Genomic DNA, 17,106 nt, shown 5'->3' with positions numbered 1-17,106 from the left:
GGTTGATATAGCCCTGCTGTTGGGAACCCTCGTTAAAAAAATAAAAATAAATAAATAAAAAATAACTGAAGATAAAATTTTATTAAATCCATTATGTTTAGTGATCTGATTGGCCAAATTTATTATTATTTTTTAATAAATTAATTTTAAATTATGTAGTCTTGGTGAAAATACAAAATCTTATATTCGTCTAATTTAATGGTGCATTACTCAGCTTTTGAAGGAATGCATATAGTTTCATGCATCAATTGTCTTTATCTATAATGTATAAACAAATACGTAAATAATAAACACATTTATCTATCGATCCTTATATGAATTGCTACATACTTTTGTTAATTCAGTTAAATTAAACGAGATCAAAAATTCGTGAGTTTCAATAGAAAATAATTAATTTCAATGGTTTGAAAAAAAATGGACCAAAACACCGGAAAATAATTTAGTGACACTAAAACTTAAAAAACATTTTTTTTTAAACAGAGTTTTGCTCTTAAGGCGTTATTATAAGCAAAACCTAGTATAAATTTTTAAATTTATTCTATCACTAAATGATTTCCGTGGTTTTTGTACATTTTCTTTCAAATCATCACAATTAGATTTTTTTCAAACTCAAAAATTTTTGATCTCGTTTAATAATAATTAAATGCCGAACCATTATCAACGTTTTTTCCCTTCGTCGGCTCTTTTCACCTCAAAGAAGCCGACGCCTTATACAAAAATGTCTTTCCTATACCGACTTCCTTCCCCACCCCATCAAAATCCAACATATATAAACATAAAACAGCAATATCTCACTGGCACTCTCAACACGACACGCAAGGCTGGCACAATTACACAGAAGACAAACACTTTGAGTGAGTAGAAATACTTTGATTGAATATAAAAAATATATTTTGCATTGTGTAAATTCACTTTTTTCCACATCCTACGTGTATTTGTTAAGTGTAAACAATATTTGTAAATCCCAGGCCCTGACGATGATCTTAATAAAGATCGAAACGATGGCACGATAAAGAAAATCTGAAAACTACATCACACCAGGCCGCATCTCACGATTTCTGAATAATTAATTAAGGGTTGTAATGTTGTAGCTCGGTTGTAGGGGCTGCCTAGAGAAATAACGCCTCCTTTTTCTTACAGAGTAAGAAATTCGTGAGCATTCTTTTATATGAATCTCACCAGATCGCACCATTCATAAAGTACGACTTGATGATAAAATTAAGTTAACAACTTCCTAGCCGGGTCGGTTTATCAGACGCGTTCGGAATTTCACCATCTTCAGTTTAAGTCTGGGTGATTTTTGCGAAGTCAAGTTTTTTTTTATAAAGTCGTAAAAGAAGCGGGACTGTATCGGCGTAATCTTTGTCGGTTTGTTGGGCCGATTAAGTCTGGGGTTTTTATTGTTCGTTTGGTATTTAAGGTCATATAAATGTATGTTAGGTGTTGGTAATCTGTGTGTTTACGAGTTTTTTTTTTAGCTAGGTTTGTATATTCACCAATTTTCAAGAATATCCATTTTCGTCCTGTTTGTACGACGCGGGAGTAGTTTCATCCTTGTCTGCATTGTTGAGGGTTCGTCATAGTTTTCTGTGATTGTCTCATAGTTCGTTTTTTTATCATTGTTTCCAAATGACCTTAGTTGTTTTTTGTATCTGCCTTCTTTTTCGTCCTGTCTGTCCGATGTATTTGTCTCGTTATGCCCATGTTATGACTAGTGCAATTTTTGCCAAGGGGTTAATTTTATCAACGTTTGTGCTGTCATTCTGTAAAAACCACCCAGACCTAACACTGAAGATGATGAAATTGTAAGACAAAACCAATCCACGTGCCGAAACGCGTCTTGCGAAACCGACTCGGCGAGGTTAGGCAGACCAAAACAATCAGTAACGATCGAATTACATCAACTAAAATGCCGAAGGTATTGATTACCCGAAAATATTGCTAAATCTTGTCTGTACCGTCAACATTGAATACTCGTAGAGCACCCGCTTGAATAAGACTCTCTTGACACTGGTTCTTAATTGTTCAAATTATCTAAATAATTATCTTCGGTTAAATGTAAAGTAAAGGTAGTTATTAGAAAGAGATATCTAACATATACGAACAAATGATGTTGACAAAGTTTTAAACTCACAATGCAACGATATGATTAGGATTTGAAACACCCTAGGCCTTAGTTGCTATCTACATGAGCATAATCCAATAGTTAAGCAGAGACTCCTACTAGGGTTTATAGAAAATCTGTATATTATTAATACTGAAATTTAGTACACAATCAAAAGGAAACAGAATTGTTAATATACTTTTTTTTAAATTGAGTTATCAATAGTAAATCCATTATCTTAATTTTCAAGATATACCAATTTTTTTTATCCCTCAAGATAACAAGGTAATATATTTCATTATAAATGAGTAAATAATATGTGTTGGGGGCGTCGGTTGCCGCAACGGCGTTGACACGACGCTCATCACTGTAGGGTAAAGGTCCCGGGTTCGAATCCAGCGGCCCTGCATCGAACCCCACTTTCTTACAAACGGACTTTTTTTTCAAAAACACAGTCACTCCAAAGATCGATATGACCTCTGCTGTAGTGAACCCTCATTACAGGGAAAAAAATAATAATAAGTACAATATTAAATTTTGTTTAAGTTAAAGAAAGCATTTATTTTTTAAGGCTTTATAATGTGTTTCCGACCAGACCCTCCCTCTATATTGTAACATATCAAAAAACAATACTTTCTATTTTGTGATTTATTGAACCACTTCAGCCATTAATTTTTTTTTATTTCTAGCTTTGCGTTTCGGGACCCAGCTGCCAGCCCCTTCAACAGATCTTATTACAATAATAATATTCATGCAAAAAGTTAAAATTACTCGCAAACTTCAAAATTAACATTCATTTGTTCAGTGAACAGTTCACTGTAGGAGAAAGGTGATCTTTCTCACTCCCTGACTGGTGAAACAGAAACTACTTTTAAGCTATCGCCATTGTCAGAATGGTCAAACAGAATACGGTTTTGTCATCGGCTTCTTATGTGCTGTCATTTCGGACGATTATCATAAAAATAAGGTCATTATAAAATTGAAAATTAAAATGGGACGCGGCTGTAACTATCTCTATTTGTTCCACATATTGTCACTATTTTATGTTAAAATATTTTATTATATTAATTATCCATTTATATTAAAATATTATATTAAGTATCCACCATCATCATTATCATTATCTCTAAACAATTTTCGGAAGCTGAGTTCATTTACAGAGACATTAGTATCTCGTTTATTAAAAACATAGAATTATTATCATTGGTGGCCAACACAGTGTCTCGAAAGACGATATGACGGTGATGCAGCTGACACGAAAGCGATTACATAACGGCCAAAAGTTGTCTCGAGTCGATGAAAGTTGCCGCGATCGACCATAATGAAAGGTCTTGAAGGACCGGGGAAGATCAGAAACGGCAGGTCGGTCCTCCGCAGACCTCAACGAAATATTTTTAAAAAATTTGCATTAAAAAATGCGCATGTTTGATTTAAAAATGGCGAGTGAACGGCCGACATGCAAGGTGAGCACCAATTTCTTTTTCCGAGCTTAATTCTCGAAAATTACTCACTATTTCGGAGCCATAATTGCAACTCATTTACATTACAATTATAATTAAGATAGGCTGCTCCTCGTCTGAATTTTTTTTCTTCTACTTCTCGACCGTCCGAAGTCGATTTTTCGAGAGATAGCGACCGTCGGTTCTTTTCTTTCTCTCTCTCTTTTTCTCTCCTTTGTGTCCCGGTTCATCCGGGATGAGTTTAGCCTCCATGAGAATCTCATTTATAATTTTGTTAATGACAGAGCTCGGGGATTGCGTTATTAGAGCATTTAACCGCCTTTCTGCGGATACGCTATTTCCATACTCACGTACTAAATTTTAAAGCTTTAATCCCATCCAGTCGAACACACACAGCCGACCACAAAACAATTTACTTCTTTTTTTAATCACCTCCATTTAGAACAGAAGGGATTCAAACAGAAAGCCGACTTGCCATCCTCATTTCCACTTGTGCCTTCGAGAGATAACACGTGAGAGATTTACTTACATTTCCGTCTGCTTCACCATAACACACACCTTTTATAATCGTATTAGCCAGTCTCAATTGGAGAAATAAAAGATAACGTAATAAATATACAAACTTAAAAAATAAAAAAACAAAATACAACAAGCTATACCTAGATTTTTTTACCCTTAATATTTGCATTGAAACTTACTCATTAAAAATCTATTTAACCGATAACCACCATCTGTTCTGAATTAGTTTTAACTTTTTTAGTATGAACAAATACAAAAAATCTGACTTAGCGGCATGTTAGTATGAGTTGAATGCTCACCTCTCTCTGAATCAATCGCGACATAGCGACAACAATGAAAGTAGGTGTGGAACACTCCGACCGATTAGTCTCTGTTAAAAAGTGTTACATTTTAAACAATGGCCTACAATTATGGGAGTGGTTCAGTATCGGCGAAAATTGCAAAAACTCTAATTTCAATCAATTTTGTGCAAGACACAGCGGAACGCATCGCATTTATCAGCGGCAGACAATTTGTTACACTTTGGGATTTCTCCTTGTACTATGCAGGGTGATGAACCTGTAAATTCGGCTGTTACCCATCATTTTTATTTATCTATTCATTTTATTACAGTTCAACCGGGTCAAATGACCTACAACTGAACAGTCATGAGTACAAAAAACATAAATTAGAAGATAGTTACATTAGTTTAGAATTTAAAAACGTACCATTAGATAAAAAGAATAGATTACAACTAGAAAATAACTGCAATAGATAGAACTAAACAGGGGGACCCTAATACCAATGCAGGACAAGATCTCCGGGGAGTGAATCCTATTGTTAAGTATTTGCCTTAAGAACAAGGCTGAAGGCGAAATTATTCCTTCAAAGAGTCCAGGCCAACCAAATCTAGTCTTAAAGTGTAGCGGTGCTCACTACTGTCATGTAAATTCATTTTCAACAGCAAATATACACTAACAGGCAAAACATTCACCCAATTGATTTTTTGTTTTTTTCATTTTTTCGATAAAAGAAAATTCTGCCCTTAATTTTTACCAATAAATATTTGTTTAAGCTATGTTTTAAATTGGGAATGTCAATTAGAGGTAAACACTTAATCCTTAATCCAAATCAAGTATAAAGGATTTGTCAATGTTTACTTTTAAGGCATTTAAAATGTTTATTCAGTCTCATTTGAATTTTGAAGCAATAAATTTCTTCTTTTTTTTTTACTTTTCAGCTTTGTTTTCTAATTTCAATTTTTTAACTTAAAAATGCTACTTAGTGCTGAGGGTGTTGCGCGTGGTGAGGCTCTTATGGATGGACGTTCCAATCAGGTATGCGGCTATTGCCATCGGAGTTCCCTACGAAACTCTGCGAGACGCCGTTATATGTTTTCGAGAAACTGGGTCCTACCATAGAAGGCCCGTTTCTGGACGGCCTAGGGTGGAACCACCATGACATTTTTTTGACTGAGAATTTTGCGAAATCAACACCTTACTGTTGTTCAAGCGATTCATCCGCTCCGGGAAGTTCGTGGTGTCCAAATTTCTGAAGACACTGCTCGAAGAAGATAAATCAGTACGGACTGATGGCTTTTCGCCCCGTACGGACCTGAATTGACCAGAACACACAGAGTTGTACGGCATTTGCTCGAGACAGAGCCATTGGTTTTTGGGCAATTGGTCAGCTGTACTTTTTACAGATGTGTGTAAGTACAGCACATATCAGTGTGTGTATAATTTCTTCTTGAATGGAATTTAAAAAATAAATATTAGCATCGAACATCTATTATAAAAGCGGTGAGAGCCAAACACGAATTTTATTGCATTACTCTCACCTGGACAGCACTGAAAAAGAAAGTATTATTGCCGCCTTCGAAAAGAGACTGAATTTCGAAAATCCTGTCTTGCTATGTACAACTATGTCCATTAGACAACATATTTGGGAAAAATACATAGATTATAAGTTATAAACATAATAATAACTAACCATCCATAACCATAGCTTGTTATTATTAACGTAGATTATTACTTTGATCCATATATATATTTAGTAGTCATAGTTGAACGTATTAGTTATTTTAATCAATTATACTGTTTACGTTTTTTTAGAAGCCACTATAGCTTAAGTGATTATACCAGCGGCCGAAGTTCGTAGGTTTGAATCCCGCTCATGACACTTTTTCATCTCAACCAAAACCTTAGATAAAAAGTGTAATTAATAGATTATTACATTGAGTTCACACTTAAGTAAAAAATTACATATTGCAGATTAAGTAAGACCGTTTAAGAGGAATATTTGCATAGTTTATTTATCTTTGAATCCATCCTTGTTTCATGGGTACGTCAGTCATTGAAGGTTATACAACCGTGAAAAAGAACGTTTAGGGAAAATTAACTTTGACTGTTTAAAGTCTATTTTCCAGATAAGAGTAAAACCAAGAGAGAAAACTGCCATAAAAGGCATATTACTCCAGCTTCGCAATCAAAATTTCACAACTGTTAGTATTACTGGCCTAAATGTAGTATCATCTACGAAACCAAAAAAGAAGTATAGAATTTAGGGGAAACTTAAATAAGTCTATTATATAGAGTAACAATATAATAGGTCGTAGAACTGTACCTTGTGGGACATCAACTTTTAACGTTAAAAAACCATAGTAACATCTAAACATAGGTAAATTAATTTTCTTTTTTTATATAATTTTTCAACTATTAATTTAGTCATATCAAATATCGCATGGGACGTTGAAAGACCAGATTGACATCCATGTTTTTTATTTGATATGATATTAATTTGTAATATAAATTTGATTAAATGCTGTTTAATTAATTTTTGAAAAATGTATACTAAATTTTTCAAATGGAATGTTCTCGGAGAGGCTGAATCTTGTTATTCCTCCGGTGGCATAAAAATCGCCGAAAGAAGGGGGCTCAAACTGGTTCTGCCGAGAGGGCATGACCCGGGCTTCATCTGTCCCCGAGGGACGAGCCATATCCACTTATATAATTGTCTAGCAATCCGCAGCCCAAGCCTTTCTCAGGAGAGTACGCGGTTATAAAGTTACACCGACTAATTCATCTCTAAAGAGAGGCAGTGCATTCTGATTACTCTGATGCCTCTCATCAGGCTCATAGCCTATCATTGTCAAAGCCACAATGTTGTCAATTGACCATTTTACCATTGTCTCGTTTATTCAAGGCCTAAAGATCCTACATAAATAACATTATTTATCAAAATTTACCCACACTTAATAGTCTTTTACATTCCACAAAAAGCGAAAATCACACCGATCACAATGTCAGCGTACTCTTATTTAACTAAGTGATATTACTATAATCGAATATACAATTATTTTTGATATAATTTTTTGTTTGGAGTTTTTCTAACACTTTTATTTTTTTAATTTACAATATTTTTGAATATTATTATTATTTGTATCCTCTGTTGGTGCCAGAAAAAATTTCAAGAAAATTTCAACTTTATCATCAAGCAAAATAGCGACCAATTTCAGCTACCACAATTATTTACATTTCCGATTAAATCATGCACAAACAATCCTCCTCGAAACCTGGATATACTTTCATATTTCCCACATTCTTTATAAATTATAATTGTAGTAATAATAAACCTTTATTTGTTTAGTAAAAAATTACAATAAAATACATCTTTTTTCCTATAAAAAATCTGCTGGGCTGAGCCTTAGAAAAAATTTTACACACAGTTTATAACAAAATTTTTTCCACAAATGTATAAACACATATTTTATCCTTTTCCATTTTTCCCTTTGCTGATTTCCGCTGCCCATGTTGTACATCCATACATTTTCTTCATGTATTTGACCCAAACATACCGTGAACATCCTTGGCTCTTTTCTTTTCTCTTGGTGTCCATTCGGTCATACTTCTTTCTATAGTGGGCAACTCAATTCCATTTTCTTTTGGATATTCTTTGTACTATTTTACACCTGGTAAATCCAGTTTCCAAATTCGGTATCAAAACGTTACTTTTTCCCTCTTCCTGGAAATTCTTACAATACATCTCTTCATACTACACAGGAAGTAGCCCTCTACTTTTAAATTGTTGTTTTGTCCATCACCTATGACCCATATCCGTCAACACCGGAAGAATGAACTTATCCCATAGCTCAGTAACTCTCTAACAGTAACATCGATCACGAAAACTCTGGATCAAGGTATGGTCCTGAAGAAAAAAGTAAATTCACTTATTACTGCCAAGCTTTCGACCTATTTTAAGGTCATCATCAGGGCAAACATTTTAAATATGTCTACAGATTGACTTCTTTTAGTCTGATGATGACCTTCAAGACCATACCTTGATTCAGAGTGTTCCTGAGTGAAAATGAGGTCGATACAAACCTTACATTGAAAACAGTAACATGTCTTTTATTTAAATAGTTTGTACGTATATGGAGTAAATAGTATATTTTTCAATTTTTTGTGATAATAATCATCTTAAACAATGAAACACATTTATTTCTATGTAGTAATATGACAACTTTTTTGGGAACATATTTTATTTAAAAATCTCATTAAAACGAAAATTTATAACATAATTAAGCAATGGCATGATATTTTGTTAATGTGGATTCCGTTAAATAAATACTATCTGTTTTGAAAAATATTTTCAAACCAAGTTATCACAAATATATGTCTTTACCTTTAATATAAACAACTTTATTTGTTAAATTTAAACAATGTTTGTAATTCCCAGGCCCTGAAGATGATATCAATAAAGATCGAAACGTTGGCACGATAAAGAAAATGTTTTTCTAAAACCTACGTTATACCGGACCGCATCTCACGATCTCCGAATAATCATCGACTAACGGTCACTAAACACCACACACGTTAATACAAACTTTTGTCGGTATTGCCACGCATGCAAACGCACAATTATGTCACACGGCACCATAAAATTAGCTTTTGAAAAGTACCGGAGGCCAAAGTATCGCACAACATTCAGTCATAAAATGGAAAAGGGCTCTATTGCTCTGAAATTGCACATTGAACAGGTTTCATTCATATCCCTCTATATTCCCGGCTTATAATTCAAAAATAACTATTCCCACCTCAATTTTAAAAACAGCGAATGTTCGGTGTCTCTAATGCTTAGCTATCTGGACGAAATAAAAGCTATGCACGATTATATTTAGCTTTAAAATTAACATAACATTTAAAATTTAATGTTATGTTAGATGTAAATGTCGATATACCGTCGCTTTCTTGGCAACGGACGTATATTTAATTACAATTTTATGACGTTCATCAATATTTTTACGTTTATATAATTACTTTTCGTTAAAAAAATATATAAAATTCTAATACTTACGCTAGGTGAGCCGCGATATATGTGTTGATGTTGATAACAGCTTAGCCCTTTTGTTTGTTTTCAGTATATTTCCAGAAAGTCGTCCGACCGCCACTTGCTACCCGAATGGTAACGGTCTCAGTTCCCGTCAGTACATACATTAAAAACGCCGAAGGGAATACCAGCTAGAGCTACATATTTCAACTAACGGGGTGAGTTTCTTCTGCGACCGGCCAGTTAAGACAGGTCACGACCGCGACGTCTGGCACAAGACAGAACTTTTAGAAATCATTTAATCGTCGTAATTTAAACAAAAAATCTGTCCTTTAATCCATTCACCACAAACATAAATTGAATAGGATCTGTATGATATGTACGAATTTTTTTTTTTTTTCTGCTTGGCATTATTTTATTTACCAACTATCGAATAATAATGAGCACACACACGCACCATTCACTCCCGGATCGCAGATGGGGATTAGCGAAAAGGAGAATGTATGGGGTGCTAAATGCCGGCTAAATTACCTACTCTCTTATTACCTGAGACTTTTCTAAGTTGCAACGCTGTATTCACTCTCATTCTGAGGTTTAAAGCTTAATCGATAAGGCTCGTTTCTTGCTCCCCACGGTTAGTTTTATTTGATCATATTTTGAATATTACACCCATACTTTCTGTGAAAGAAATTAGAATAAACTGTAGAAATGCATAACGGGCAAATTTAATGTGCTTTTGGATACAGGCCGAGCAACACTAAACAGTGAAGTGACTGACCAGTACTTCAACCGGCGAAGTCAAAAAGATTCTTCTGGTGAATTTGTTATGGACCTGTTCATCCTCATCCGATGGGTTGCAGTGCAGTGCAGTTTCTGTGCCCACGGCCGTGCCGCTTTTTTCCCTTTTAATGTCGACAATTTTTAAACATAAATAACAAAAAGCTTATCAAGCTAAATTATTTCCCGAAACGATTTCCCAATCCTATTGAATTCAAAATTATACAAAATATCAATTAATTAATCTTTATGTAAGGTATTGGTTGAGATAAAAAAGTCAGTGTCACGAGCGGTATTCGAACCTACGACCTTCGGCTCAATACGCCGCTGCTCTAACCACTTGAACTATCGTGGCTTCGATCTACTCGGACACCAACTACCCATCTCAACCCAACCTTCCGAATTTTCCCTCCTTTTAGCCATTTTTCAAATGTCGTGTAATCTATTTGATTCTCGGCGACAAATGAAATGGCCAAGAAGAGCTTTAGTGCTTGTACTTACTTTTGTGGTCCGATTGACCAAATAACTCTTTCAATTAATTTATCTTTATGGACTTCTGTATGTCCCGATCGTTCCGAAATCGGCCCTCTCACACTACACATTCACGCAAATAAACGCATTCACTCTCACCACATGCTAGGAACATAAAAAATTATCATTACTATATAAAATAAAACAAACCTGTTTCCTCCAAAAATTGGAACAGGAGACCCAAATACTCGCTGCCGTGCTCAGGCATAATTATCATATCGATTCCTACGCGCTCTCTATATGAAACCACGAAAAAAAATTAATTTATTTGATACAGTAAATAATTGACGGAATGTATTGTAAGTAATCAGTAATATTTGTGGTAATTTATATTGTTGTCAACCATGTGGAAACTGTCAAAATTAATAGTATGTAGAAAGTGGCCAATGTATTAACGTATGTATTAAATGAAGCTAAATGGCTGATTGCTATGTGGGAAGTGGCAAAATAAATTCTTTGACTGCAGGGGAAAAATAAAAAACCTTATAACTTTAACGTAACTAATCAATTTAATTGAGATTTTAAGTTTGGAGCATTAAATCAAAAGATATTCCTAATGAGCCTATTGATTCATTCTATTTTTTTTATTTTATTTTAAGAGATTCGCAATAGCAAAAGTTATATCCACCCCCGAGTGAGGTGTTTAAAAAAAAAGCCCATTCGTAAGTATGTCGAGACCTTTACTTTACAGTGAAGAGTCGTCGTGTTAAAGCCTTAATCGTTGCAACAACCGACGTCCATTATTTATTTTTATTGAAAATCTTTAGTGATTCAACGTAGTAATAGAAATTGTTCTTCCCAACCTTATTTATGTTAGTTTTGGTTTATTTTAATAACCAAAAAACAGTGGTTTAAAAAGAAAACAACACATGGCTTCTTTTTGTAATAGTAGCGCAATACCTTTGTAAGCCGTAATTATTAATTTTTGTAAATGTAAGAAGTTCTGTTGTAATCGCGAGTGGTCACTCATAGGTTCCAATTATTACAACGGAACAGTGTAAAATTGATTTATTTTATTATTATTTATGTTTTGTAAACAATAATATATAATATTGTATATTGTAATGTGTGCTGATTGCATAAACAAATATTTTATAGGAATAAATTGATTTCGTCATTATCTGTAATCCAACAGCATACATATATTCTGAATATAATTAAATATATACATATATACCAAATTTTATGAAGTTTGTTTCCCAAAAAAGGTTCAGGTATCAAGTCAATTACGGCAAATAAATCATATTACAATTTACCGAGCCACCGTTGTATTTACATAAGCGTCATCATGGCCAATAATTATCAACACAAGAATTACATTAAACTTTTGATTATAATTAACAAATAACATAATTACTCTAACATTAGTAACAACTAATTTTTTTTTTTTTAAAAAAAAAAAAAAAATACTTCCAAACCAAACTTGTGCATCATATTGCAAAATATTTTTAACATTTAACTCGTACATTTTTTTGTTTTAAAAGGTAATTATACATAATAATATGTATGATAATATATCATTTCTTATGTTTATAAAAATCTTCTATATATATGGACATACTATTACTGTATATTTGTCTTTTTTTTTACTTTCTGTCTTACATCCCTTCCCGTTTTGTATTCAAACTTATGACGACTTCTAAGTATTTTTTTTTATATCTATATTCGCTCAATATCATCTACTTTCTAAACTTCTCCGAGTCTATCTTTATCAAAATACCAGTTTTATGATCTTGAAATTTTATTACTTTGCAGCATAATATTACTTTAGATTTATTCATATTTAATTTAAGTAATACATACGATAACAAATTTATATTTTTACCTTCAAGTAAGTTGATAAATCATTAATAAACATATTAAAATGGTGGGCACTCATTTTGAACCCTTCCTGCACGCCATTATTTCAAGAAAAGGAGTAATGCAACGTTTACAAAATATCTACTTCAATTTTTGTCAAATTTTTAGTGTCTTTACAAATTTTGAGGACACTCCTTCATAATATAACCTGTATAGTAAAAAAAGAGATCGTCTATAAGTCCAATCAAACGCCATCCAATTACATCATATACTTAATTAAAAAACGATATACCTCTTTATTGCCTTTACTTTACATCGCTTTCATTCAATTAATCCCACTAGTATTGTATCGTAATGTCCGATGAACCGCACTGTCACGCAAATGAAGAAGTACAGTCGAAACTTGATAATTCGAATTTCTTGATAACACGAATTCCTCAGCAGGTCACTTTCTGTAAATCGAAAAGATTCTGTGCATTTGGATACACTCGGTAATACGAAATATTTTTCGGTACAGAGAGAGAAAAAGCATGCTATTAATCGAAAAATTAATCGAAGCCACTTCCCATCTTTATAATTTGCACTTTTTCTTCGTTATATTCCTCTAAATTTCCTTGTATTGTTTACTTCCTTACAGCCTAAAATTTCTTCGAATTTTTTCTAGTTTGTTATATTCAGCGGTCAGTATTTTGTCAACGAGTTCTCAGCACAGGTCACTTTAGTAATCATTTAAAGAAAGGACGTGAAGCCACATTGAAACAAAAACCACATCACCATTTTTTCATTATGCGTAACAACGTTCAATTTTACAGTTGATCTATTTCTGCTTTTTCATTATTTTTACTATGTACAATTTAAGTAATAATTTGAAAAAATGCATATCAACTCTTAACAAATTATTTTCTTTCCTCTTGATAATTCGAAGTAGTTTTGTGGTTCCTTGGATTTCAAATTATCAAGAGTCGACTGTATTTTATAATCTATATATCTATAATATCTAAATTATTATAGCCTGTGATTTTTTAAAGTGGCCTGCGCTAGTTAGTTGTCAAGTTTTCTCCAAAATCAATTTATCCTCTAATGTAGGTAACTCGACTTCTCCGCTCGATTTTCGGTTCAGCAAGTGTCCATCTAACGGTCCGTTATTTCTTTCGTCCGGCTGTAGTCCCATTAAAGAGACCTTGTTAGAAGCCAGCCGAGGCCATCTGATCGGTTAAAATGCAGTGGGGGTTGATGCGGGTAGTCGCAAGGTTTTTTTTCCACCACCTTCAGGCGCGTACGTATGATTGGGAAGGATTTTGTGGCATGGCGTCCATAATTAATTGTATCCGACCAAAGCGTTTCTTGCCTCACTAAAAACTAATAAACCTTCCTCCAAATACAATTTTGGCATCTCGACATGACTTATGGGGTGGTGACGCTTCCTTTGACAACCTTCCTCGTTTCCTTAGCACTGGGCGAGCTTTTACCCACCCTATGCTGACCTCTCTACCTTGTTTAGTTATGATGTAGAAAGATTAGAAAAGGAGTCGGCCTCTTGACGACTTCCACACCGCGCATTAGTCTAATGAGCGTTATATACGATGTAGAGTAGGCGTCTTATGTTCAATATAAGCGGCAGGTGATGATTAGTGGGATCGCCTCTCGTGTCGGGAATTATCCGAATGTCGGTGTAAATGACACTCGTTTTGTTTCTCCCCTGTGGTTTACCGACAAAGCCATTGCACTACCTGTAGATTGCGAAAGCCTTAACTTGATAACTTGAAGTGTTTCGCCAATCGTTGTTGGGAGATACGAGAACTTGATTTTGGACAGTACATCAAGAAAACGCGTCCTTTACTGCCTCCGTGTCGACCCATCGGTGAAGAGTTTGTAGAAAGGTTCAATTCCCTTAAATCATGATGCTTTTACCTTATGAGCAGTGTAAGACCACTCGTCAGGCCTCATTGGACTTCCAAGATTTGTGTTTCCTGGCTTTGATTATACATTCACTTACTGCTTGCAACTTATATTGTGATATCGTTAACTGAGTAGTCTAATCTATCAATTTCAATCTTCAGTTTTATGTCTTGGGGGAGCACAGATGTCCATTATTTCATAGAGGGTATTTATTAATTATTGTTTCCGTCGTCGCAAGTTATGTGTTACCCAAGGTGGCCTACTTCAGCTACGCCCGAATCACGAAGGTCAACAAAGAACCTGCAATTTGACCTACCCATCGGTCCGCTTAACCTCGCTGGTTTAAACCGAGACAATTTAAACTGTCAGACGTGTTTCGACATTTCGCCTTGGTTGGCTTCTTTGTAGGTTTCTTCAATTCTTTTATTCATTAGTTGATTTCTTCATTATGTTTTATAGATTTTCTTTTTAGTAGGCCTTCATGTTTTAAAAATTTAGAAATTCAAATTTAACGGTAATTTTATTTAAAAACACCTTCAACACGAACACCTACTGAAAAGAAATTTTTGTTATTGAAAAAAATATATCGACCACTTGAAGTTTAATTTGATGTATGATCAGTATTATGGTTAAGGGGTAGAATAAAAACAAAATTCCAACTTTTCAACTTTTCCAAGCTTTCGACCTACAAGGTCATCACCAGGGCCTATATTTTCAAACAAATTAACAACAATTAACAGTTATTTTATAAACACAAACAAATACCAATTTTTGACACAGGTAACTACTTACTATATTGTACTATTTTTTTTTTTTTTAATTTGTAATAAAGTGACATTACAAGAGAAAAAAGACGCATCGGACACGCTTAGGCCAGCAAGTTATGGGACCACCAAACTACTTTTGTTTTATTATTTACTGTCATTTTGGTCTCTGTTTCTTCGCCGTTTTGGTCTGCCATGGGACTTTCGGCTTTTCACCATCTTCAATCTTCCGTTTTCATCAAAAATCAACTGCCAAAAATGGTAAAATGGCGAAACGCGTTAAAATAATAACATACCCCTGTACAAACCCTGTTTTCTTTCAATTACACCTCTATATCATAAACTCGTATGATGGATTATTCATTTGTACGAATGTCCACATTTTTTAATCCTCTTCCAAACAAAATGTTTGTTTACCTCAGTAGCATTTCGTTACTTGAGAATAAGTCAGCCTTTACTAAAATGTCAATGCTTGATTTCGTTTTACGAATTCAAACTCGGTCGGAAAGGTGCTCAAACCACCAGAAATATTAATGAAGTCTGGGACGATGGCAGTGTGGGTGAGAGCACCGTTCACGAATGGTTTAAAAAATTTCGAGAGGGAGACTTTAGCCTTGAAGACAAAGCAAGTCGTGGAAGGATTTCTTCCCTAGATCATAATGTTCTGCGAGCTTTGATCGAAGAAAACCCCAGAAATACTGTTCGAGGATTAGCAGAGAATCTTTCGGGTAGCAAATCGATCGTCGCTGACCACCTTAAGTCAATTGGAGAGGTGAAAAAGCTCGAAAACTGGGTTCCTCATGCATTAAAAGACCGTCAAAAAATTATCTCTATAAACTTTTCGCAACTTCTTTGCCGAAACAGAAGCATTTTCTGAATAGAATTGTTACTTGCGATGAAAAGTGGATTCTCTACTTCTATCTCTGGACAGTGGCTCGACAAAGGAGAAACAGCACCACATTTTCCAAAACCCCCAACTAATCAAAAAAGTCGGTGGCTCCGGTGGGCTTCATTTGTGTGGATTTACTACATCTTCTTGAATCCTGGCGAAACAATCAATGCCGAAATGTATTGTTCTCAAATTGAAGCAATGCACTGAAAATTAGCATTACTGAAGTCATGTTTGGTCAATCGGAAAAGGCCGATTCTGTTACACGAATCAATGCCTCACATGTGAACATGCAAACTGATGGATCTTGGTTCTGAGGTCATGCCTCACCCTCCGACCATCATTTTTTCAGTACTTGTACAACGTTTTACGACATAAAAAAATTATTGATCAAAAGACGTTAGAAAATGTTTTACAGAATTTATTAATAATAAAGTCTCAAAATTCTATTCAGAGGGTGTAGAGAAGTTGCCGTCATCATAGGGAGAAGTGTATTTAGACTGATTGGAGTGTAGAGTAATCCCTCAACATTCGCGAATTTCGTTTATTTGCGAGAATAAAAATGCGGAAAAATTTCACATTCGCGCTACATAGATTTGATTATTCGCATACAAAAAAAAAGTTCAAGCTTTCGAATAGCTTTTTCAGAGGTGTAAACAATCTCACAAATCCCTAATTGGTTCTGTATATTGAATGAATATTTTTTTATGAAAAATCAACAACCCCCATTATGATTCAATGTTTTACTGCCTGGTCTTTTTATTATTGTTTTACTCTTTTATTTAATATGGTTCATCCGTTGGTAACCTGCAATAGATAGATAGATAATGATGTTTATTTACAATAAAAATTGTTTTACAGAAAATATACAGTACATAAAACATCCCAGACAATAGCCCACAGCTGTCTGTCGAGTTGCCAAAAGAAAAAAACAACATAGAATAATATTAATAATAAGAATACTAATACTAATAGACATAATTTACACAATACTTTATTAATAATTGAAATTATCGATTAGGAACGCTCTTTATTTTAGGGAGTACGAAACATAAT

The sequence above is a fragment of the Cimex lectularius genome, unplaced genomic scaffold (assembly GCF_000648675.2).
Source record: "Cimex lectularius strain Harlan isolate CLEC.00 unplaced genomic scaffold, Clec_2.1 scaffold46, whole genome shotgun sequence".
In the NCBI taxonomy this organism is placed as follows: domain Eukaryota; kingdom Metazoa; phylum Arthropoda; class Insecta; order Hemiptera; family Cimicidae; genus Cimex; species Cimex lectularius.
This window is presented reverse-complemented; position numbering follows the sequence as displayed.